Genomic DNA, 27218 nt, shown 5'->3' on the forward strand with positions numbered 1-27218 from the left:
GCATTTCTGCAGTACCAACAAGAATATCCTTTCCCAAATGAAATAATGCTTCTAGATTGGTATGAATACCTCATTTACACTGACGGATATGCCCAGCCTGCCATAGGAAATAAACAGCAATACAGCGCAGCATGTGTGGTTGTGAAGGGACGTATGCAGGGTGGCAAATTCCGTCCAAGCAATACACAGACGCAGTCTCTGGGAGTTTGCACAACACATCTGGCAGAACTAAAAGCCCTGATGCAGGCACCAAAAAATATGGATCAGGATTTCCCCACACTCATTGTGGGATTTGTTTTACTGTGTCCAGTCATACAATGAATATCTTCACCATGGGGGGACTGAATGGGTTTAGAGATTCCAAAGGTTGCACAATAAAGCACAAGTTGCTTTGAGAACAGGTGGCAGAGCTGAAAAAAGGCTTGCCGCAGGCTCATGTAATTCACACATCGAGTCATCGGCGTGTTGGCGTGCATGATGAAGGGAATTCACTGGCTGATAAAGCTGCCAAGGCGAGATTGCGCACTACTCCCATTGCTGCAATCACTCGTTCTAGTACGAGAATAGACAGACAGATAATGATTGCTGTGAACGCTACGTGCATCAACAGCTTAGCCTTGCCAAAACTTTTTCCACTCCAGTACTCCTACAAGTTAGATGCGCTAAGATTCCGTATGCTAAAATTATTTAAGGGGGAAATAGAGTAAAACCAAACATGGATCGCAGATCAGGATTAATTCTAACTGCTTGCGAGGGTCTTGGTTCAGCACAAGCAGGTATTACTGCAACTGTTTCATTACTACAGCAGCAATATTGGTGGCTAGGTCTCACTAAATGGACCAAGGATTAGGTCCTCAAGTGCGACATCTGTTAGCTGATGAAAGGTTCTACTGTAGCATGTCCACCACAAACACCTTTACAGATATCAAACAGACCTCTCGCGTGTGTCTATTTGGACCACTGAGGCCCCTTACAATTTTACTGGGCTTACAGGTGCATCCTGGTGGCAGTGGATTCATGCTCTAGTTTCCTGTGGGTTTGGCCTCAGCGCTCGGCTGACGTCTGAACCGTTGTATTGAATTTTTGAGTCTTCATAGGGACATAGCAGTTGGCACATTACATTCTGACCGTGGCCCAGCGTTTAGCTCATGGGTTTGCAAAGAAGCCATGGGAAGTTTTGGGTGTAACATTGCAGTACTCTACTCCGTATCCTCTCAAGGGAAATCTCATTGTGGAGAGGGTAAACTGGGACTTAAAGAAATCCTTAAGAGCTAGGGTATTAGGCTTGGGTGGCATTTGGGTTAAACACCTATATGGGGTCCAGAGGGCACTAAGCAACTTGCCAAGAAGTTCCGTGGGGTGGCCATACTCCATACGAAGCCCTTTTGGGGATCAGAATGTGGGTACCTGACCTCGACTGAGGCAGCACAGTGGCGGATGAAAAACCATTTGACATCAATGATAGTTTGGCTGTTTTACAGGAACTCAATGAATTCCAGGCATTACAAAGCATCCTACAAGTAAGATACACTGCCACTGAAGAAGTGAAAGTTGTTGCTTCAAGACCTGTCTGGGTCTGGAAGATTGGGGACCTCGTCAGAGAGAAGATTGTGGACAAAAAAGAATTTGGACCATCTTCCAGAGCGCCTATACCTATCCTGGCTGTTGATGAAAAAGGACAGTACTTCTTTCTCCCCTTGCCGGCAAGAGAGAAAGAGATTTGTCTCAATTGATCTGATCAAACCACACTATGTGGCCGATACTCAATAGTAGGCCGCGTGGGCTCCTGGGTTGCACCAGCTCTCGTCTCACTGCCATATGGGAAGTTCAGATGGAAAAATTAATCATGTTTGAAGATTCTACTCCACAAAGTGAAGGAGTTATCAACCACGGAATGAAATTGAACAACTTCAAACTAAAAGTGAAAGACAGATCTCATTTCTGCCCAACACCGACATCTATGTGAATATGTCTCAAACAGAGGCATCAGCCAGTTCCACAAAACCTGCTGAGCTACCAAAGATAGATCGAACTGCATCTGGCTACTTCATCGATTTTGATCTTTTGCATTGGATCCAAGTGAACCGAGCTACCGCCATCTCCTGTTTCCCAAACACAACGAATTTGTGGGTTCTACTTTTGGCTGAAAAAGACTCCCTTTTTTTCTCCCTGGATACAGCTCCAGTTTGATATTGGTCTACTGTTCCTAGTCCTTTGGGTTGGTATAGTGACTGTCATTTTCTCACTCCTGAATGGACATTATCTCCCAAAATGCTCTGCAGCACAAAATGTGAACTTAGTCCTGAAACCGCATGCATCATCACACTGCGACCAGAGAGACCTGTCCTTAGTGAACATTACAGCAGTTCCACTTCCCGAAGGAATAGTATGGGACAGAGTTTCTTATGATGTATATGGTCCCACTGAACTTTTAAAAATAACACTTATTTAAAATTTCGCTAAGTGATATCATCACCTCTAGAACTTTCTCTGATGATTGGGACTTTGGAACTATGCTGTCTAATTTAGAACAATCTGCTGCATTTTCAAATAATGAATTCTATGATCTTACATCTAATTTAGACACCATGTTTTGTTACCAACACTATGGTCCTAATTTCTTGCACAAAGCAGGTATCTCACAAAATGTTTCTCTTACCATCAATGGCAGCATTGACCAACACCACCGAAAAGTAGTTCAAACACATTTGCACACAAGTTTGCTTATTATTCTGGGTTTAACACTTCAAACCTGACCTCTTTTTATTATAAGCTGGCAGCTACACCTGCAAAGAAAAATATGCTGACTAATACCAAACAGATATACTTTGCTTCCTTAGTTGCCCAGCTGTCTGTAGATGGTTTTGACTTGTGGAAAGACACAATAGGCACAAAATCGATCTGGGGGACTAAAGGTAGGGAATTTCAGGGAACTGAGGCCTTATTTAGAGCATGCCTCATACCACATCAGATGATCTTTCTGAACGACACAGTGCAGCAGACTCCTGTCTTGGGTTAGCCAAGATTAAGGATTTGAACCTACCTCGGATTCCCTCACTTACACACTTTGAGGGATGGCAAAATTATACGGTTCTTACAATTCACTAGACCCCAATTGGAAGGGATGGTTGGTTTGGCCTATCGACACAAATAAGTGTCAGTCACGATTCAGTGGTACCACCGAAGGGTTTAGCATCCATAGGCCTGACCAGCGTTATGTACAAACAGAACACTCGGGAGTGGTATCATCTTACAGTGTTGGGAAGTTATGCCTTGAGTGACTAAAAACCTCAACACTGTCCCAGGTGAAACAACACTTGTCCTTACTCTCAGGTTACATGGATTATAGGGATTTTTTGTTAGGTCTCAAGAAGCCACATCCAAAGCACTTCTTGTACGCTATTTAGAACGAGGTATGGAAAATTTCCCAGCAGGAGGCTACTGAGAGAATGCGTAAGATTGACAGGGTTAACCTAGAAAAGGCTTTGGCAGTGGTCGACAATGGCATGACCACACTATCATCTAGAATTTATTCACTGGGTAACATTCTGTCTTCTGCTATAGATATAATGGAGCAGGATTTGTCTATTCTTTAACATGGGCAATCACAATTGTGATCCATTCTATTATTGAGCTGGATGCTACAATCATTGCGTTCTGGTCAAGAGCCCTGGTGCTACGTCAGCAGCACCACTCTGTTTTCTGCATACAATCTAACGCGCAGACAGATATCAATGGCACGAAGAGATGCAAAATATACAATGCTACACGTTGAAAAATTGGACCAATTACTTTTCACCGTGGCTGAGTCACCTTCCACAGAATGGTTAATCCATGGCTATATTACACTGCCAGTCACGACATTCCGATTTGAATACTGTCTACAGTATCACCAGGTAGGCAGGCTTTAAAGCGTTGGGAGAGGGATTGTTGGAAATGGACCTTTTTGAAGGGTTATCCCCAAACTTTTTGCTTCTTCCTCCTATTTTTTCATGACCTTTTGTTGTTGGCTATAGGACTCTGGGCACTTTACCGCTGCTGATCAGTGCTAAAGTGCATATGCTGTATGTGTAAATTGTTATTGTGATTGGTTCTCCCTGATTGCCATATTTGTTTAACCAGTAGGTCCCTAGTAAAGTTCACTGAGTGTGTCAGGGCTGGTAAATCAAACGCTACTAGTGGGCTTGCAGCACTGATTGTGCCACACACATGAGTAGCCCTGAAAAGAGGTCTCAGGCTAGCCACCGCACTGCCTGTGCGCATTTTGTTAACTGCCATGTCGACTTTGCAAGTGCATCCACTTGCCAGGCAATACCCTTCCCTTTTCTTACATATAAGACACCCCTATGGTAGTCCCAAGGTAGCCCCCTGGGCAGGGTGCAGTGTATGTGAAAGGTAGGAAATGTAATGGTGGGTGTAACATGTCCTGATAGTGAAATACTGCCGATTTTGTTTTTCACTATAGAAAGGCTATCTTGCCCCATAGGACGGAATGGGGAATGCTTTGTAACATTTTGCAAGCGTATCTTCCCATAGGGATGAGATAGAACATTTGAGTTTGGTATCCCTGAACTCAGTATTTAATAACACATTTAATTTAAATTGTGTGTTTCAAAATACCACTTTTAGAAAGTGGCTATTTTCTTGTTCAGCCTTCCTGTGTGCCTCTGCCTGTTTGTCGATTGACTGTCTGGCTTTGGAGTGACGGGGCTGGGGAGGTGCAGTGGCTCCAGGAGTCTGGATGAGTCAGCACTAGGCTGAATAGGCCTGATCTGCATTTGGAGTGGTGGGATGAGTAGTACCTATACCTGGCTGTGCCTATCTTCCACAATGCTGGCTCTACCCCCTTTTGTTGTGTCTGGAGCCAAGGCTCACACTGACAATGGATGTTGTTGTGCACTTGCAGAGTGCCCCCAAGAACTGGTTTGAACTAGGCTCAGACCCCCTTGCACAAAGAGAACAAAGACATTTTGGGGTATAAGTATCGGACCCAAAACCCCAGACTTTAGATCATTCCTGGAATTCAGGAGGAACCTTTGCCAAGGAGAAGAGCTTGAGAGACTGAGGAGAAATACTGCCCTTGCTGTGTGTCTGGGGTTGGCCGGCAGTTGCTGTTTCTGCCAAGGAAAGGAGAAGGGCTTTGCTGTGTGATTCGTCCCCTGCTTGAGGGAGATCTCCAAGGTCCTGAAGTGAGCTGGCCTCCTATTCTGAAGTCTCAGGGACACAAATACTTCACCCCATCTCCCCTTTACTTTGCTGCTGTGAGTTCTGACCTGCCAAGAGGTGCATGTTCCAGTTCTGGGCCTCTGGAGGTTGTTGCTGCTGTTTGAGAGCTGGAAGAAAGAAGAAACTCAAAGAACTACAGAAAGCGACGCATCACCTCCGCTGTGTCATGTATCATACCTGTGCACCAAGTTTTCCATGGATCACCCGCAGTCCAGAACCATTTTGGATTTCAACGCTTCACTTCCCCCTACAGTCCGGATTCGACACATCACTTCTCCTGTGTGCAGCAGAACTGTCGCACAGCCTTCCCAAGGACTCGGGAACTGACGCATCACTGTGTTTTCCGATGCTTCCTTTCTCTGCAGCTGTTTAGCCTTGTGAATTTTGGCGTATCTTCAAATACATTGTGTAAAAGTCATGCATCCATAGCTTTCTATGGTACAAGTTCTTGAAATGTTTTGAAAGTCATATTTTTAACTGTGTATGTTGATTTTTTGTTGTTTTGGTCTTGTTTAGTTGAGATAAAGATATTTTATTTTTCTAAACTTGTGTGTTTTCCAATTGTGGTGTTTTCACTCTGTTACTGTGAGTGTTGGTATAAATACTTTACACATTGCCTTTGGGATAAGCCTGTCTGCTCGTGCCAAGCTACCAATGGGGTGAGCAGGGGTTATCTAAAGTGTGTATCCTCCTTACCCTGACTAGAAACAAGGGTCGTTATTTGGACAAAGGTACCTACCTCTGCCAACTAGAGACCCCTATTTCTAACATTGGTGGTCAGCGGTGAGGATTTTAACCTGTATTTGTACTTGACCCACAGTGATTGGTGTACATCACTAGTTTAGTGCAGACCACTACGCAACCACATACTGTGTTTTGTTTTTGGTTCTGTTTTTGAGTAACCCTTAAAGTATCCACACATCATGTCTCAGAAGGGTAAACCAGAAAGTGAGATGGCAGAACTGGAGTCTGATATTGAAATGTTAAGTAGTTACAAAGTAGGTTAACTCAAGCAGTTCTGCACACACTTTGGATGTCCCATGAAGAGCAGCTCCAGGAAGGAGGACCTACAGAAGGCCTCAAGGGCCTGGTGGGAGGCCAGAGAGGCTTGGGAGGCAGAGGATGATGAGGATGCAGAAGGGGATGGTTTCAGATCACAGGATCTGCATGTGGGTCGAGTAGCCTCTAGGGTTGGCAGCAATCATTACTCTAGCAGTTTTTCCCCTGGGGAACTGGAGGAGAACCAAAGGGTCAGGGAGCATGATCTAGAAGTCCTAAGGATCCAAACAAAGCAGATGGAAATGGAAATCCAGGCCAAGGCAGAGGAGAGCAGGAGAGCTTATGCCTTGGAAGAAAATAAATTGATCTTGGCAAATGAGCTGAGAATGAGAGAGCTCGATAAGGAGTTCATGAGGCTTGAGGCCCGAGTACCTCAACCAAGCAAAAAGAGATGTGTGTAGCTCAGGAAGTGAGCGTGGCTGGGTTGGAGGTGGAGTTCAGCTCAGATGGTGGCAGCAGAATTGTGTTATCCAGTGCTGAGGGAGAAGTACACACACCCAGAGATGTGGCATCTGACTTGAAGGAGGGGATTACCGTACCATACGGGGCGGTCAGGTTTATGAGGTAGCTCCAGTGGTGTGCAGTGTCCCTGAAGTGGATTGGGGAACTGACACTGGGGATCACATTCCTAGTGGTAGGAGGGACACTGTACTGACTCTAGATGAGAGGTGCAGGGAGAGGGGTTCCCCCATGGTAGTCCTGGTGTGTGTGTGTGTGGAGACTGCCCAGAAGAGTGTGGGTTGAGTGACAGAGACAGTCAGACACTGTCTTGCCAACCTCAGGAGAGTGGTGTGGGGTACTTGTGTGAGGCACTAGATGGTGAGGCAAAGGGTAGCTTTGTTAACAACTGTGTGGGGCTGTGTGATGCAATTGTTGGAGAGCATATTTTATGTCTCTGTTTTCCAGCGCTATGCCAACACCCAGTGGAGTGTGAGTTCTCTGATTCCAGGGAGCTTGCGCTGGAGGCAGACCTTTTGGTGGAGTCCAGTGGGTCTGATGAGGCTTTTGGGGATGATTCTGAAGGAGGTGGCTCAGGTTTTCCCTAACCAGGTGAAGTAGGGGAGGTTTGGAGTAACCCAGATAGGCCCCAGTGTACTGGAATGGGTGAGGAGCCCCATGTCCTGTCTCTGAGCAGAGGGAGTGGGTGTGGGTCCCAAGGTGTCCGAGGCCCAGTTCCAGGGACTGGTTTGTTCCCTGAGTGAACACCAGGAGAGGAGCCTAGTCTGTACCGGGAGGATATTTCCTGAGGGGGATCCCAAAGTGTCAGGCGAACTGGGGAGGACTGCGGTAACCAGCATTCTATCAGTTCTGGTGTCTGGTGGTGCCGCTCCTGAGTGGAGGGTGCTGAAGTCCAGATGGAGGGGGTGAGAGGGGGAGAGAGTCCCCAGTGGGAGAACCAGTGGGTCAGGGGCCAGCCTTAAGGGTTGAGCCTTCTAGGAGTGACCATGGTGACACCACTTCTGTCCTAGGGGGTCTTCGCGCACTGTCAGATGGACAGGGGTTGGGAGATCAGCGCCAGGCAGACTGTCACGCAACACATGAGGTATGTGTTACCCTTTGGGGGGTCTGCGTGTTCCCCTGGATGTCCTGGGTTGCCAGGCACAGGTCCAGCCTAAGGGTACAAACCCTGGGTTGGAGGACTAGGTTCAGGGTGTACCCCCTGACCTGGAGGAAGGGGCGACTGCTAACAGTGCCCCTACCAAGTTGATTTCTGGGGGTACTGCTCCAGGTGAGAGGGTGCAGAGCCCCAGGGAGGATGACAGGGTGTGGGAGAGCCCACCCCAGTCTCTTGTCCCGCTGCAGGGTACAGACCCTGGGCTGGTGGGCCAGTGTCAGTATGCCGTACCTGACTTGGCGGGAGGGAGAGTGGAGAAAAGGTGCCAGGCACCTGAGACTACTGCCCCTCGCTTTCTTATGCCACAGAGGTTAGAGATGCCTGAAAGGCATGAGGCCTGGCTCTCATCACTGACAGCTGTCAGTGGCTAATATGGCTGGCTTTCCGAGTGGACAGAGTTACCCCTGGGAGGGGGGCAGGGGTCACACCCCAGCGTTGGACTGGGCCACAACACTGTGTTGGCCTTGTGTGTGCTGTCTGGTTGCTGGGACACATCTGTGAGCAAGGTAAGCTTAGGTGCCTCTCATATGGAGTCCCCAGGTGAGGAGATGGGTCCCCCATGGGTTCGCCTAGTGGGCCCTGAGAGTATGGATAGAGGGATCCAACTGGGTTCAGGAAGGCGTAGAACAGGAATGGACCCCTGCTGTTCTGGCCAGGTTCCAGGTTCTATCGCCCCAAGCAGGGAACCCATTGAGGTATTGATTGGTCTACCCTGGCTTTAGGCTTTGGCTGGAAGTGGGTTGTGTTGGAAATGGCCCTTTTTGCAGGGTTATCCCCAAACTTTTTGCTACTTCCTCCTATTTTTTCATGACCTTTTGTTGTTGGCTATAGGACTATGGGCACTTTACCGCTGCTGATCAGTGCTAAAGTGCATATGATCTCTGTGCTAATTGTTATTGTGATTGGTACTCCCTGATTGGCATATTTGTTTTACCATTAGGTCCCTAGAAAAGTGCACTGAGTGTGCCAGGGCTGGTAAATCAAATGCTACTAGTGGGCTTGCCGCACTGATTGTGCCACACACATGAGTAGCCCTGAAAAGAGGTCTCAAGCCTGCCACCGCACTGCCTGTATGCAATTTGTTAACTGCCATGTCTACTTGGCAAGTGCACCCACATGCAAGGCCCTACCCTTCCTCTTTCTTACACATAGGACACCCCTATGGTAGGCTCAAGGTAGCCCCCTAGGCAGGGTGCAGTGTATGTGAAAGGTAGGGCATGTACTGGTGGGTGTAACATGTCCTGATAGTGAAACACTGCCAATTTTGTTTTTCACTATTGAAAGGCTATCTTGCCCCATAGGACATAATGGGGAATGCTTTGTAACATTTTACAAGCATATCTTCCCATAGGGATAAGATGGAAAAATTGAGCTTGGTATCCCTGAACTCAGGATTTAATAACACATCTTTTAGTAAAGATGGTTTTTAAATTGTGTGTTTGAAAATACAACTTTTAGAAAGTGGCTATTTTCTTGTTCAGCCTTCCTGTGTGCCTCTGGCTGTTTGACGATTGGCTGTCTGGCTTTGGAGTGATAGGGGCTGTGGAGGTGCAGTGGCTCCAGGAGTCTGGATGAGTCAGCACTAGGCTGAACAGGCCTGATCTGCATTTGGAGTGGTGAGAGGAGTAGCACTTGTACCAGAATAGGGCTGTGCCTGCCTTCTACAATGCTTGCTCCACCCCGGGGGGTGTGTCTGGAGCCAAAACTCACACTGACAATGGATGTTGTTGTGCACTTGCAGAGAACCCCCAAGAACTGGTTTGAACAAGGCTCAGAGCCCCTTGCACAAAGAGAACAAAGACATTTTGGGGTATAAGTATCAGACCCAAAACCCCAGACTTTAGATCATTCCTGAAATTCAAGAGGAACCTTTGCCAAGGAGAAGAGCTGGAGAGACTGAGAAGTACTGCCCTTGCTGAGTGTCTGGGGTTGGCCTGCAGTTGCTGTTTCTGCCAAGGAAAGGAGAAGGACTTTACTGTGTCCCCTGCTTGAGGGAGACCTCCATGGCCCTGAAGTGAGCTGGCGTCCTGTTCTGAAGTATCAGGGACACAAAGACTTCACCCCCATCTCCTCTGAACTATGCTGCTGTGAGTTCTGACCTGCCAAGAGGTGCCTGTGCCAGTTCTGGGTCTCTGGAGGTTGTTGCTGCTGTTTGGGAGCTGGAAGAAAGAAGAAACTCGAACTACAGAAAGCGACGCATCTCCTCCGGTGTGTCATGCATTGTACCTGTGCACCACGTTTTCCACCCATCACCCGCAGACCAGAACCGTCTTGGATTTTGATGCCTCACTTCTCTCTGCAGTCCGGATTTGATGCATCACTTCTCCTGTGTGCAACAGAACTGTCGCACAGCCTCCCTATTCTACAGATACGAATGTGTGTTGGACATATGTCTGACTCTTCCATAGGTTGTGCCACCGGACATGGATGTACTACTGGACCCCTTAAAGGCCCAAGTGTTACAGTGTCCTCTGCGTATTCCCATGTTGATGACCACATTCTTAGAGCCCCCAAGGGATGGTTCAGTTCCTGTCGGATCAGACAATGGCTCTGCAACAAGTTCACAGGTATCGAGTGCCAATGACCTGATACAAGAGTTGTCACAGGGCCCGTCGTCTGGGGATGCAAGCAACAGTGATGTTGCATCTCCCACACAGGACATATAAACCTTTGGCTCTCCTTTTTCCAAAACAAACCAAGTTGGAATTAGAAAACATAGTTTGTTTTAACTTCTCTGCTCTCATTGAGCACCATGGCTTTCGGCCTATTCAGTTGGTCTGATCATATATTGACTCTTTTCCAGAATTTTAGAGCTTTCTACTTTTATAGCATAATTTTTAACATATACCATGTATTTAGATGTTTTTATATACATTTTTTACAATGTTTTTATGCTTTTATCAGGGATATTTTAGCATTACTTGACCATATGGTGTGAGGAAACGGGCCCTGAGGCGCCTACCTAGCATCTAAAACTACAAGTCCCAGCAACCCTGGAACCAGGAAATGGGCGTCCTTATAAGGACGTCACGCACGTCAGAAGACGTGCGTTATTCTGAATCAGAGGAACCTGTTCGTCGATTGGAGTTGGTGTTCCAGGCGAGCAGAGGTTTTCGGCAGCACCGAAGGAGACATTCCCAAAGTTTCCGCGTCCCCGTCCCTCGGAGCTTGGCGACCAGGCGGGGAGCGGCTGGGACACTGCGGCGTACACCGAGGAGGCAGGTGAGAAGTGGCGGTGTTCGGCTGAGCACGCTACTGTCTACCCGGGCGGACCTCGTATCCCCGCATTTCCCCTTCACAGACTTATCGGCTCGGACGAGCCTGACTATTCCGCGCTGAAAGAGCGCCTCCCAGTTTCAGGGCTCACGGAAGAGCTTTGACCGCGCTCGAAGGAGCGAGCGGTCGAATTCCGCGCTGAAAGAGCGCACCCAGGTTCAAAGCTCGTTCTTGAGCAAGGTCGGGACTAACCGCGCTGAAAGAGCGCATCCAGGTTCATAGCTCGTTCTTGAGCAAGGTCGTGACTAACCGCGCTGAAAGAGCGCATACCCATTGTCAGAGGGAGAGTAGAATGTACTGATCACACGTTATTGCATTGTTTGCTTTAGTGAGACCGAAGAAGAGTAGAATGTGCTGATTACATGTTCTGTTCGCAGTATTGCTTTAGTGAGACCGAATGAGAGTAGAATGTACGGATTACACGTTATGTTTGCAGTATTGCTTTAGTGAGACCGAAGGAAAGTAGAATGTACTGATGATAGACTGGTCTTGTGTTTTGTCATTTCAGAGCCTAAATCCCTGCTGACCCCTTCCCCTATCCTTCCCTCGCCTGATCCCCTCTGGGCTCTGTAACCTTTGGTTGGAGTCCGGGGAGATCGGGAGGTGGACCCCTATATCATCATCCGGATCCTGAGGAGTTCTGAAGCGTGACAGAATAACGCACCCACGATAGGTGCTCCTCCCGGTCCGGGGGAGGGTATATGGGATGGCCTCCTTAGAGGACGTAGTGCAGGCGTTAGCATTGATCCAACAGGAACTGGTGGCATCGCGGGGGGAAACGGCTGCGTTAAAAGATAGGGTGGACAGATTAACCCGTAATCCTTTTGATGCGACGTCGCCTATGGGGCAGCAGATACAGGTAACAGTTCCACCGCCTATCCCTTTGGCCAGTCCCGAGAGATACGCGGGAGTCCCGCACAAGATTCAAATTTTTCTTACGCAGGTATTATTAAATTTTTCGTGTAAGCCTTCGTCCTTTCCAACTAACCACTCCCGAGTGGCTTTTGCCATCTCGTACTTGGTGGGAGACGCGGCTTCATGGGCGGTTCCTTTGGTCAGGAACAACGATGCGGTCCTGTCGGACTGGGACGCATTTCGAGCCGCGTTTGAGGGAGTGCTTGATAGACGAACAACCACCTTCAGTACTGACAAGGAGCTAATGTCGTTGAGACAAGGAAAAAGCGACTTGGTGACATACCTCACTTCTTTTACTCGGTTAGTTGCAGAGGCGGCTTGGCCTGAAGAAAAGCGTATGTCCTTATTTTATCAAGGGTTGTGTATGTCGGAAAGAAAGATTCAGGCAATACGAGACTGGCCTCTTCCTCACAATGTCCGAGAGGTACAGTGTTTTTTAGGGTTTTCAAACTATTATCGCAGATTTATACAGGATTATTCCTTAATAGCAGTACCCATTACCAGACTACTACGTAAAGGTGTCCCCTTCCAGTGGACGACTGACGCCACAAAGGCGTTTGAAGCGTTGAAATACATGTTTACTTCAGATCCCATTTTGCGGCATCCCCAGACAGACCTTCAGTTCATAGTGGAGGCGGACGCGTCCGAAGAAGCCATTGGGGCAGTACTGTCCCAAAGAGATAAGGTCAGAGGGCGGCTGCACCCAGTCGCATACCTATCGAAAAAACTGGACAAAGCAGAGCGCAACTATACGATTGCCGAGAAAGAACTATTGTCCATAAAAAAGGCGTTCCAAGAATGGCGTCATTACCTGTGGGGAGCTCAACATCCAGTACTGGTGTACTCCGATCATCGGAATCTCTTATATATGAAGACGGCGCGTCACTTAACACCGAGACAAATGCGCTGGTCTTTTTTTTTTGCCGAATTTGACTTCAGCATTACTTTTAGACCAGGCCCGGAGAACCGGAAGGCAGATGCCTTATCGAGACAAAACACAGCAGAAGGGTGTGCAACCCCGGCTCCGCTAGCTATCATCAATCCAGCGAAGGTGGTCTGTGTCGTCAGAGCAGAGGAGTTTCTGGATGAAATAAGAGCTACCCGCTCAGCAGATCTGTGGAAGGAGTGGGGCAGCACAGCCACAGGACGGAGCTTGAAACAGGGGCTGCCTTTTCAGGGACAACGGCTGTTCATCCCGACAAAGGCGCTCAGAATCAGGGCCTTTCAATGGTGTCACGACTCCCCCTTGGCAGGGCATCCCGGAATCCGAAAGACAACGGAGACCGTGTCCAGGCATTTTTGGTGGGATAAGATGCATAAAGACATTCGCCTATGGGTATTGTCCTGTGAAGTATGCGCTAGGAACAAAAGCGACAGAGGGAAAAGGAAAGGAAAATTGCTCCCGTTGCCCACCCCACCACAACCATGGCAGAACATTAGTTTGGACTACATTACCGGACTGCCTAGGGATAGCGGAAATACAGCGATCCTGGTGGTGGTGGATAGCCTAACCAAAATGGGTCATTTCATCCCATGTCACAACCTCCCTACGGCTGGACAGACGGCTCAGCTGTTATTGACTAATGTTGTGCGCCTTCACGGATTGCCCAAGGTGATCGTGTCAGACCGGGGCCCGCAATTCATCGCCAGCTTCTGGAAAACGTGGTGTAGGGCGCTCCGGATGGAATCCGCTACGTCCACCAGTTTTCACCCACAGACAGATGGGCAAACCGAACGCCTAAACCAAACATTAAAACAGTATTTAAGGTGTTACGTATCTCACTCACAGGAGACCTGGGTATCTATGTTGTGGATGGCCGAACTGGCCTACAATGGGGCTTGGCATAGCTCGATTGGGGTTTCTCCCTTTAAAGCCAATTACGGATATGAAGCAAGAACATTACCGGTAACTATGCCTGAGGACTTGGGGAATCAACCAGCAGTCCATGCCAGGCTGAGGGACTTGCATAGCCTACACAAACAAATACAGGAGGCTTTGCAGGCGGCTAAACGGAGGTATAAGATGTGGGAGGATCGGAAACGGAGTTCGGGTCCAACGTACGAAGTGGGCGATCGCGTTTGGCTGTCTACACGGTACATAAGATTTAAGCTCCGTAGTGTTTTCCACCCGAGGTTCATTGGCCCTTACCAAATAGTGAGAAGAATCAATCCGGTGGCTTACAAATTTAAACTGCCGGGGTCTTTGAGGATCTACCCCGTTTTTCATTGCAGTTTGTTGAAGCCTGCGAGGACCGCTTCTAGGAGAGCCCCACCTCCGATATGGGTGGATGGGGGATTGGAATACCAGGTGAGAGGCATCCGCGACGCCCGCTATCGACAGGGCAAGTTGTGGTTCTTGGTTTCCTGGAAGGGATACTCGGCGGAGGAGGATTCTTGGGAGCCCTCCGAGGCGGTACACGCCCCGGCGGCGATGCGGAGATTCTATGAGACCCATCCAGGGAAACCTGGCTCTAGGAGGCGCTTGGGGAGGGATCCTACTGTGAGGAAACGGGCCCTGAGGCGCCTACCTAGCATCTAAAACTACAAGTCCCAGCAACCCTGGAACCAGGAAATGGGCGTCCTTATAAGGACGTCACGCACGTCAGAAGACGTGCGTTATTCTGAATCAGAGGAACCTGTTTGTCGATTGGAGTTGGTGTTCCAGGCGAGCAGAGGTTTTCGGCAGCACCGAAGGAGACATTCCCAAAGTTTCCGCGTCCCCGTCCCTCGGAGCTTGGCGACCAGGCGGGGAGCGGTTGGGACACTGCGGTGTACACCGAGGAGGCAGGTGAGAAGTGGCGGTGTTCGGCTGAGCACGCTACTGTCTACCCGGGCGGACCTCGTATCCCCGCATTTCCCCTTCACAGACTTATCGGCTCGGACGAGCCTGACTATTCCGCGCTGAAAGAGCGCCTCCCAGTTTCAGGGCTCACGGAAGAGCTTTGACCGCGCTCGAAGGAGCGAGCGGTGGAATTCCGCGCTGAAAGAGTGCACCCAGGTTCAAAGCTCGTTCTTGAGCAAGGTCGGGACTAACCGCGCTGAAAGAGCGCATCCAGGTTCATAGCTCGTTCTTGAGCAAGGTCGTGACTAACCGCGCTGAAAGAGCGCATACCCATTGTCAGAGGGAGAGTAGAATGTACTGATCACACGTTATTGCATTGTTTGCATTAGTGAGACCGAAGAAGAGTAGAATGTGCTGATTACATGTTCTGTTCGCAGTATTGCTTTAGTGAGACCGAATGAGAGTTGAATGTACGGATTACACGTTATGTTTGCAGTATTGCTTTAGTGAGACCGAAGGAGAGTAGAATGTACTGATGATAGACTGGTCTTGTGTTTTGTCATTTCAGAGCCTAAATCCCTGCTGACCCCTTCCCCTATCCTTCCCTCGCCTGATCCCCTCTGGGCTCTGTAACCTTTGGTTGGAGTCCGGGGAGATCGGGAGGTGGACACCTATATCATCATCCGGATCCTGAGGAGTTCTGAAGCGTGACATATGGACCTTCGGATGAGGAGTGGGTGTTATGTACCCCAATCTAGGCCTAGGTAGCTACGCGACCTTTTACTTACATTCGTCCTACTTTGCTCTGCATAACGATTCTAGCACTGACCTTTTACCCAGTTATGTGCTGAATATATGTCGATCAGTTTCTTGGAAACTGGCCTCATTTATTATGCATGAGGATTCTTAGAAAATTCCCTGCACATGAGTTACATAACAGCATGAACATACTCTGTGTAAAAGTCATGGTCATCTTCATCCTAGGGCAACCGAACTGCTTTGCATAATCGCAGGTTTTGCTCTAGGCTCATTTGTATAATTGTACTCACAACATATCAATTGTGTAAGGAATCCCGAGGCTATCTTTATGGTATAAAGGAGTCATACCAACACAAGGTAGGCGGGGGAAAGCTTCACACTGACACTAGATGCTGAGGTCCTGGCCTGCAGACGCTACAACACGCAGCGGTCTGACATTCCTTGCGGGGTATCCAACTTGAGACCAAGACATGGTCCTTCGTTCTCTCCCATCAGATAATGGGGTTGGCTCTTTCCTAGGGGATTCTTTTTTTTTCTTTTTCAAGAACCTTTATTCTTTTAAGTCAGTGACACAGCTATTCAGCCGACAACCCGGAGGTACGGCAGCTTTAGAAACACAACACATGCGAGCGTCCACATTTCACTGACAGGAGAATCAAAAGGTTCTGTTTTAAATAAACACAAACCCAAACCTAAACACAAGCAAGGCGATAAGTACTTAAAGCACAAAAAGGGTTCCCATCAGGGGGAGCGAGCCCCATTTCGTCCATCAGACACAGGTCTATAGTAAGGGAAAGGAGGGGAAGGCAGAGACTCAAGAAGACAAACACATACCAGCAAGGAGTACAAAGCCGGAAAGAAAGCGAAGGGGAGAGCTGCTCCTCAGGCGGGTCCGGGTCTGCGGGCAGGCATATGCCCCCTCTGTACTGGTTCCATCGCCCCCACACAGAGTGCCATTTCCGGGGGCGCCCTCGAGCACAATACACTGTCTTCTCCCTAAACATGCTCCAATCCATGTTTTCCATCCACGCTGTCAATGTAGGAGGCCTAGTAGAGCCCCACAGGTGAGCGATGTCGCGCTTAGCTATCATGTTCCCTAGGGTCACCCACTGAGTCAGTGTCGCGTCGTGGTCAGTTGGACCCCAAACATTCAGGAGACAACACCGCGCCTCCGGCTGCATGACGATGCCCGTCACCTCCCCCATCACATCGTGGATTCGCTTCCAAAACTCCATGATCGCACCGCATTCCCAAATAATATGTAGGAAGGTGCCCACCATACCACAGCCTCTCTTACATAAGCCCTCCTCAGAGAAACCCATATGGACCAGCCTGGGCCCTGTCACATAAACTCTATGGAGTATTTTAAGCTGCACCAGCCACAGGCGTGCGGGGATCGCGACCTCTTTGGGAGAAGAAACTGCATACTGCCAATCCTCATCATCTAATTCGAGGCCATCCCTAGTCCATTGATCGCGCAACCCTAGAAGAAGATCTGCCCGAACATTAATTAGTTTCTTATAAATGAGAGAGATCGTACTCTCTGGCATATGGCCATCCAGGATCCGGTCCTCTAACGGAGAGGACTCAGGCACCTTCTCCCCCTCTACAAGGACTGACCGCAAGGCGTGACACACTTGAGCGTATCGGAAGAACTCCGTGCGCCCTAGCTCATATTCCTTCTGCAGCTCCTCGAATGACTTTACCCTACCCTTAACCAAAAGGTCTCCAACCCTGGATATACCGATCAGGTCCCATTTCTCAAACCCTTTTGTATGCCAAAGCTTTCCCAGAATATCGGAGTCAAACAGAGGGGTGGCAAGGGTAAGCTTACCCTTCCAGCCCAGTGAATCCGTCGCCACCTTCCACACATGCACGGCCACCCTGGTGGGCCCCGTAAGGGTTAAGTCCAACGACTTCGAGTACAACGCTCTGTGGTAATTACCCCCACGCAGCAACCACCGGTCCATGGCGTAGCCGGGGCTCAGCGCCGGACCATAGACACCATGGTTAATCGCGCTCAACTGAGTGGCCCAATAATAACGTCGAATGTCTGGAAGCGCGATACCCCCGTCATACCAAGGAAGCGTCAACTTAGCAATCGCTATGCGCGGTCGCCCGTCCCACAATAGCGCGCGCTGGCGGCTTTCGACCTCGCTGAAATAACTGGCCGGGACCAAGTCAAGGGTATTCTGCAAGGCATAGAGGAAACGGGGAAGAGACATCATTTTAAACAGGGCGGCGCGGCCAAGGAGGGAAAGCGGCAACCGCCGCCAGCCCGCCACGTCCCGCAGACGTGCCAATGGAGGGAGCAAGTTTTTCTCGTATCGTAAAATGGGGTCGGTGGAAATATAGATCCCCAAATACAAAAAGCCCTGCCGGGCTATCTGGATCGAGCACTTTCGCGGGACAGGCGGGACATCCCCACACAGGACATACAAGTATGACTTTCCCCAGTTAATGACAAGACCAGAGTTCCTACCGAAAGAAGTCAAGACGTCACAAACCACTATGAGAGATTTCTTAGGCGAGGTGAGGTATAGCAGAATATCGTCGGCGTAAAGCGAAATACGGTCTTCGTGGTCAGGCGACCAACGAATCCCACGTATATCCGGGTGCCATCGTATCCACGCCGCCAGCGGTTCAAGAGCAAGGGCGAACAACAACGGCGACAGGGGACAGCCCTGCCGGGTGCCCACCCCGAGCTCGAACGGTGTCGACGCCCGCCCGTTCACCACAACGCTAGCAAGAGGCCCCTCATAAAGCAACCTCACCCAGCCTACAAATCCAGGCCTGAAGCCGAACTTGGCTAGCACAGCCCACAGGTATGCCCACTCCACCGTATCGAAGGCCATCGTGGCATCGAGGGACGCCACAATAGCCGGCTCTCGCATCGTGCCCGTCCTAGCAATCACTCCATGAAGGCGTCTAAGATTCAGTGCAGTGTTACGGTGCGGGATAAAGCCCGACTGGTCCGGGTGGATCAATTCGCCAAGCACCCGGACCAGGCGGTTAGCAAGGATCTTGGCAAGGATTTTCGGCTCGGCGTTGAGAAGTGATATCGGCCGATAGGAACCACACTTATCCCGGGGCTTACCGTCTTTATGTATTACCACAATCGTCGCCAGCCGTTGATCGAGCGGAAGAAACCCATTCACCCGCGCCTCCACGAACATGGCGCGCAGGTGAGGAGCCAACTTATCCGGACGAAGCTTATACAACTCAATCGGCAAACCATTTGGGCCCGAGGCCTTACCCGAGCGCAACGCACGGATAGCACACGCCACTTCGTCTACAGTTATATCTCCATCGAGGTCATCCCTATCAATGGCAGAAAGGCAGGGCAGAGCAATATCACGCAGAAGGTCGCACGAGTCCTCAGTCGGCCTATCCGAAACCGAGGTGTATACCATACGAAAATAGTCCGAGAAACACTGGACTATACCGTCGGGGTCAGTGACAACCTCTCCCCCATCCATCGACAACTCCGGCACCACTCGATTAACACGCTCTTTTTTATCCAACCACGCCAGCAATTTCCCGGCCTTATCACCAACATCGTATAATCGACCCTGCTGCTCCCTATTGAGGGTCTTGGCAGTGTTCGTCACCAGATCCCTACATTCCAGTTGCTTCAAGCTCAAGTTATGCAGTGTGGCCGCTGCAACATCCTCTTCCAAGGCCACTTCTAAAGCCGCAATCTCGTCCTCAACTTGTGTCACCTCGGCGTCTCTCCGCCGCTTGGCGGCCACTACTAAGGAAAGGGCCTCCCCTCTCAATACAGTCTTAAAAGCTTCCCACAAGGACACCGCAGATTCAACTGAACCCTGATTATCTTGAAAATAGTGATCAACTGCCTTCAGCAACGCACTGCGCAGCTTGGGGTCACGAAAGTACCAGGGGTTAATGGGAGCCACCCTGCCCCCCACCACCCGGCCAATATCCAGATGGGCCCACACCGGCGAGTGATCAGATATGCCCCGTGCCATGTGCCTAGCCTCAGATACCAATGAGGCGTGCGCAGCCAGAGTGAGCAAGTAATCAATCCGAGAGAGACTACCGTGGGCCCCGGAGTGAAAGGTGTATTGTCTCTGAGTGGGGTGCCGTAGCCTCCAACAGTCTACCAGGCCAAAAGTATCTATAAAGTCGGGAAGCCACTTCTGAGCCCCCCCGGTGTCCCTGGGCGGGTACCTATCGAGCAATCCAGATCCAACCGCGTTGAAGTCTCCTCCCACCACTAGCATCCCTTCGGGGAGTTCCAACAAGGCCTTGCCCAGATCAGCAAACGTGGAGGCCTGCAGGGAAGGAGGGACATAAACAGAAACCAATACCAACGTTCTGCCCTCCCACCTCCCCGCCACAGCCACAAAGCGCCCCCTGTCATCAGCGATGGTGGAGTCAATCTCAAATGGTAGGGAAGCTCTAACAAGTATGCCCGCACCCCTGGAGCCCGATGAGAACCCCGAGTGGGCAATGAATTTATAACCCTTTCTATTAAGTGCATAACATGTATTCCCTATAAGGTGGGTCTCCTGCAAGAGGACCACATCTGGCGAGGTCCGTTTCAAGAATTGCAGGACTATCCCCCGTTTAATACGATCCCCTAAGCCATTAACATTCCAGCTAATTATGTTTAAGCCCCTATCCCCCATCCCCAAACACAAAGAGACCTCCACCCCCCCCGGAGAACCACAATCTGACAATATTGACAACAATTACTACGCCTTGCAAGAAAAAAAACCCCAACAACAACCCCAACATCCCGAATCCCCCCCCTCCCTGCACCCCTGCGTCAGCTTGCAAAGCCCCCCCAACTTGCAGTGTGCCTGTCGCCCTATCAAAAACAAATCTACAAAAAGTACCCCAAGGGAGGAAAGAGCTCCTATCTTCCCCCCGCCGCCCTCCCATTACTGCAGTAGGGTGCGAGTCACTGTCCGGGGCTGAGTCAAAACAGACCGACACCGGAGGTATCACTCCTGTCCATCCCGGTCGCCTTCCGCTCCAACCACGCGGTCCCCGCCGGGCTGTCGCTGAGGGAGCGCATCCAACCAGTCCCCTGCCATGTCCGGCGATTCGAAGAAGAAAGTCCGATCCTCATACACCACACGTAGCCTGGCGGGGAAAAGCATGGCATACTTCAGGTCCATCTCCCTAAGCCGCCTCTTCACCCCCAGGAAACTCTGCCTCTGTTTCTGCACCATCTGGGTGAAGTCAGGATAAAAGCTCACAGAGGCATTCTGAAAAGGCACCGGGCCTGTCACCCTCGATGCTTGCAGGATAGCGTCTCGGTCTCGAAAATTAAAGATCCGGGCGACAATCGGCCGCGGGGGGGCTCCCACCTTAGGCCGTCCGCCAGGCACTCGGTGAGCCCGCTCAACCGCAAAAAAACTTGCCGAGGCCCTTAGGCGCAAGATGATTCACCACCAAGTCCTCGACGAGTAAATCCACGGAGAGCTCCTCCGAAGTTTCCGGGACCCCAATAAGGCGCACATTGTTGCGCCGGGCCCGACCTTCAAAGTCTTCGAGCCGGTGGGCGGAGAGGTCATTCGCGGTCCGTAACTTACGAACCTCAGCCTGGAGTTCCGAGACATCATCCGCGAGGCCAGTAGTCTTGAGGTCCAGGGACTTGACCCGCTCATTGGTTTTGCCCAGGTCCGCGCGAATCAAGTTGACATCAACCAAAATCATGTCCACCTTGTGCGCCAGGGTCTCGAACTGTCGCCCAATCGAAGATTGCACCCCATCAATCGCCCCCTTGATATCCTGCAATGGTAACTCCGAGGCTGGGGATGAATCGGCCTTCTGTGCTTCCAGCGACTGTCCCGATCCACCAGGCGACCCCTTCTGCTGGGCATAGCGATCCATATTGTTGGATTGGGTATAGCCTCCCCGCCTGGTAGTCTTAGACTTCGGCTTGTCTACCTCCGATTTGGTCGACATCTCGAACAGCAGGGCGGTCAGTCGCAAAAAGACGTCCCTCACTCAGCCAGAGGAAACAGGGTCAACTAGGACTTCAACAGCCAGCCAGGGTCGAGTGGAGGTCTTCCAGATAACAGGGGATCGGCATGAAGCACTCCCGACCCAGAGCAAGCAAAGGGCGAGAAAGCGAAAGTGAAAGTGCAGCGGCACCCGTCCGCCAGTTCACACCTCCCAAGGCCGCTGTTGTTCAATTAGTGGCCGGGCATCCTGCCAACGCAAGCCCCTGGCATCCTTCGGAGGTAGGCCGCAATCTTCCGCCATGCACAACTTCGGTTCCCGGTGGGCGATCTTAGCCCGGACAACGTCAATCGCCCCAGCTGTGACTCATCTGCAGGATTCCGTGCATGAAAATCAGGATTTAGGACAGGATGATTGCAGGAGGGCGCGAGGGTCGCGGGAGCTCAAGGCTCACGCGGCCATCTTGGTCAAGCGCTAGGCTCCTCCCCCTCCTAGGGGATTCTTGGCTTTACACCCACATACATGCTAGGTACACTTAGGTACACTTAGGTAGGGTTTGCATCGTAGGAGTATGCTTGGTTACTGTCGTGTATCTATAGCCCTGCATATATTCACTGTTTTAGCACCGTGGTAGAATTCTACCTTTAATTTACTCTGTTGGTGCTTGTAATCTTATACATCTGTTTCTGTCTACGGCTTGTAGCAGCAAACATGTTTTATACTAGAATGACGCTGATTCAATAAATGCTTATTGAAAACGTCCCCATCGTTTATTCTGTGTATCTCTCTGACACTAAGTGAGTACAAGTGACTGAGCGAAAAGTACTGTACTGTTTCCACGATCCCTGAAGGATCAAGGGTTGCTGTGTTCGATACTTGCCAGAAACTATTCGTTTCTTGGTAAAGTTAGGGGGCTTATGGTTGCACTGTGAATTAGCTGGTCTAAAGTCTAACATATTCTTTGGGGGTGTCTGGAATCAGCTTGGACACCAATCCCTTAGTTTATGTTGTCTAAACATGCAGATCCTATGTATTTTGATGAAGTACTTGACAGCAAGGGAAAGTTGTTTTTAGGGCTGGGGGAGGATACAGAAGTACACCTTTGAAGGTCAGATGCTTATTGCATCCTAAGTTAAAAAAAGAGCGCTTCACAGTCCGTGTAAGGGACTGCTGTGCAAGTGGCAGTAAGCCGACTGTGGTATATCAGAGCAAGGCCTCCGTCCCTTTTTAAAGGTCTGTCAAGTCTAACCAGAGAGTAGCCCGTCAGAATGCCCACCGCAAAATCTAGGTTGGATGCCTCGTCACCCCAAGTTTCAGTGATTAGGGCCAGGTTGGTGATTGGCTAGATAACACAGGGAGAAAACTTTGAAAATACACTTTGAAATGTGACAGAAATCCTTGTATTGAGAATGAGACCTACTACTGCATTTGCACTATCTGGATACAATTGAGAAAGGTATTTTGGAAGATTTATGAAAAAACTGCAGTAATCAAGTCTGGTCATGAAGGTGTCTTAGACCACTGTTTTGGGATGATCCAAGGGGTTAAAAGGGAGAATTTAAGCATGACTAAGTAAGCTTAGAAATATGGAGCCCGGAAGAAAGATTTGTGTAAAAAATTATACTAAAGTTCCTTGCATATAAAACCGTCTCGGGAGCAGCACCCAATTCGCCTGGCTACCGGTCAGAGTGCTAGAGATGAAGGGACAAAAATGAATATTTCAGTCTTATGGGAGTTAAGAGAAAGCAAACTGAGGTTCATACAGTTGGCAATCCCAATCATATATTTTTGAACTGGGATTAAAGGGAGAGAATATATCCATCCAGTCTTGGTATGCGTTGAGTGTCATCAACTTAAGAAACTAATGAACTTAGAAAAGGCCTAATTGAAGACGCTAGTAGGACCAGATGCAGATGAAATAGAGTGGGGCTAAGTAAGGAGCTGACACCAATACTGTTTCCATAGTGTAATGGGGCCGAAAGACAGATTGGTGCGGGTCAGAGCACGGTGCGAATTCTAAGAAGGTCAAGAGTTGAGTGTTGGCACATTCCGAGCATTTTGAAGGCCGAAGGAAAGGAAGAGATAGGGTGATAGATGGAGAGAGCAGTAGGGTCAGCTGTGAGTTTGTTCAAAACAGGGACTCGTGAATCTTTGAGAGAAAAACATGTTGAACAGGTTTGTGGTGTGGGGCAAAAAGGGTGATCCAGAGTTTTAGTACATTGCTTGGGCAAGATTCTAAAGGTGAACCAGAGGACCATGAATTTATTTTTATGGGAACGGAATGAGTTGAAATTAAGAAAGGTGGGTTTATTCACACAAGGATAGAGCAGATGAAAATATGAGACATTAATCAATATGAGACAGTATGTGGCGGCCTGAATACAACTAAGAATATTGTGAATTTTGTTATTGAAAGGAATCTACAAGATTATTACACAACTCCAGTGAATGTGGACAAGAAGGTTTACAAATTGAAAATATTGAGGACTTCTTTAGCTTCAGTGGGTGCTTCATGAAAACGGATGTTGTAGTAATTAATGTAAGAGATTCACATTTGTGCTATGCTACCGAACCATCCACACTTGAAGGTGGCCACAAACTATGGTTGTTCATTCTCTCTGTACAAATAAACCTGTACAGAGATGCCTCTTAAGGGTCTATTTTTCAGATGTGAGAGTATCAGTGGATGTAGAGACCAAGGGTCTCATGCAGAGTTGGAAAATTCTACCTCTGGACAACAAGGAAACCAAGATAAGAATTACGTTGCACATTTTCCTCTACCATGCCATCCTTCTTCTGGAGGAGAAAATTACACTGATGGCTTATCCTCTGAATATAACATTTCTGCCAGAGATTGGAAGATGTTGCATTACTGTCCAACTCTAAAACATGCATCAAGTCACAGCCCACCGTAAATGCCCTTTACATTTATTAGCAGATGAAATGCACCAAAATATATAGTGTTTAATTATGCTGAATTGATACACAATATAGATCATAATGCTCAGTGGGGTTGTTAGATTTTTTTTAATTTAGCATGACTAGACCTGGCCAAGCTAAACTCAAACCATGGAATAAATATCTCTCATTTAACCAAGAATATCAGGTATGGCAATATTCCTGTGACTGCAATTTAGGCTAAATCTAGTTGTGGACATAAATAAAGCACCACTTTTGTTGCCTGAATTGCTCTGCTTTATACATATGCAAATTACGCACCGCAAAAGAAACACCAAAGTGCGAGAACAATTTGTATAAACTTCAGGCTTCAAAAGAGCCTTAGACCTAAGGGTGCACATTAAATTAACCAATTTTTCTGGTAATTCTCTTCAAATCAGCTCATCTTGCCAGTTAGTTTTCTTGGATTTTTTTTTGTTTTCAGTTAAACATTTTCCTGTGATGTCTGAAATTATGTTTTTTGATGTTACATAATGTTCATTATGTCAACCCTTTTTGGTGTATTTCTCTGTGTGCTACATTTAGTTGCTCGGGGTCCTATCCTTCCAAGGAAACTCAGTGCTTTTAAAACCTGAGAAACTGTACTCTGTTTGCATTTCTTAAATGGGATCACAAATTCCTGTGTTTTACAGTTCCAGATCTTCCTGTCACAGCTCCATGTGTAAAGCATTACCCATACATTTTTTCAAGAGGATAACAACTGAGCAAATCCATTTTGAAACATTGAAATGGGTTAGCACGCTATACTGTAGGGGCTCTAAGGTAGTGATTCTTAGGGACTACCTAGGAGCTCGGCAAGGAGTGTTCTGGTTACAGTAAAATGTCACCTTACCCTAAATCTCAGTTTTGATTGCTCAGTCAGGATTAGAGACGTGCACTTTTAAATGTTGTATATTTCCCAGAGTTTTTTTTGTGAAGTCCTAAGCAAACATCCACAGTGCGTCAATTTAGGCCTTTTTTTTTTTATAAATGTGAAATTTTGCCTAACCTTTGTTAGGTACTGTATAAAAACTGAATTGCACATATCGAACTAGGTCAATCGTATGTAAAGACACAAACCAGCTCATTTACAGTGCAGCTTTTAAGTAATTTAAGTCTTCCAGTGTCACTGTTTGACCTAGCTGAGCTTCCGCAAATATTCCGCAGAACGTGCAGTGCTTCTGTTAATCACAAAACAAGAATAGGCTACACGCAGGTATTGTGCGTGGTAAAATGTATGCTTCTAGGGCCTAATGTACAAAACTCTTTTGCAGTCACAAATCATGTGATTCGTAAAATTACAGGCTCATCTACTTAACCCATTTAGTGGTTCAGTAAACCCTTTCCAACTTTCAAAATGGATTTAGAGACTCATACTGAATCGCAGTTTGGAAGTGACGTAAAACAGGTGCACCTTCCTATTTGTGATTTGCCATGAGATACATCCGAAGTTTATGTTGTATCCTGGTTTCAATGTGTTCATGCTCTGCCAGTGAGTTCCTCCTAGAATGATGTAATGTAGAATGTTGAGGGTCAGAGACTACAGTTGGAGAAGGGCTGAGCAGCATGATGGCTGTTCCTGGTGAGACTAGTCCTGGACTGAACATCTGGACATGTAACTTGTACAATAAATACTCCTGAAATACTCATACCTGTCTGGACCAAGTTACTACAATTTTATGGCGACGAGATGACTCAAGAACCTGCGTCTGCTACCTCTCAAGCTCTAGTGGGAGTATCTTGTAACCTACTGTCAAAGAAGCAACCTTTGCATCTACAGCTGCATTTCATCAACTAACTGGCACACCTCAGCCCCACCAGTGACCTCTACATCGGTCGCCCTCTACGCAACAGTGCCAGCTCCTGTCTCAAATTCAATTTATTTTTATTTTTTTGATTTAGTTCTCTTCTGAGAACAACAAATAAGATGGTTAAAAATGATAAAATAACATTTATAATTAGAAGAATTGTGAACGCTCATCCTAATACAAGTTTAAAAAAATAAATATAAATTTAAACAGATTATAACATACATATTCATTGGGAGGTGATTTAAGAATAGAAATCAAACTCTGTACAGTTGTAGAATTACACTTTGTTTGAATTGGTTTTAAAAACCGCTTTATAGCAACAACTACTGTGGAGTTAGGACAAACAAACAAAATATGAATCAGATCTTGAACTCCTCCTTTACAGAGGTCACATAAGCTACTGGCATTATTGTTATTTGTCCATTTACAGGTAAAAAATTTGAGAGGGAGGATCCCAAACTGAAGTAAAATCATGCAACGCCGGGCGCCGTGTCTTAAAGTAAAAGTAGGATATTGTTGCCTTTGTTTGAATTCAATTGACTCAGCATATACCTTATAACATTGTAATTTTGTACAGTGCTGGAAATCAAGATCATACCTTATCCTTGGAGTCAAGTGTTTTAAAAAGAGTTTCAAATGTGCCGGGGTCCAGGTTTTCAGCAGGTCAACTGTACATTCTGACAACTTCAGAGCAAACACTAAGTTTCGATAAAAGACGTATTTTGAGGATCCTTCGTCAAAGATTTCCAATTTTAGTAGTGCTCTTAGAGAACCTTGATCAGCATGTAAGATGTTATAAGCCCATCGAATGATGCTTGGGATTCCTCTAGCGTATGTACTAGTTAGAGAAAACTCGAGGCGCTGGGCTTGCATGGGCACAGCTTGAGACATTTTGGTTAAT

Source organism: Triturus cristatus, chromosome 5_2 (genome assembly GCF_964204655.1).
Source record: "Triturus cristatus chromosome 5_2, aTriCri1.1, whole genome shotgun sequence".
Classification (NCBI taxonomy): domain Eukaryota; kingdom Metazoa; phylum Chordata; class Amphibia; order Caudata; family Salamandridae; genus Triturus; species Triturus cristatus.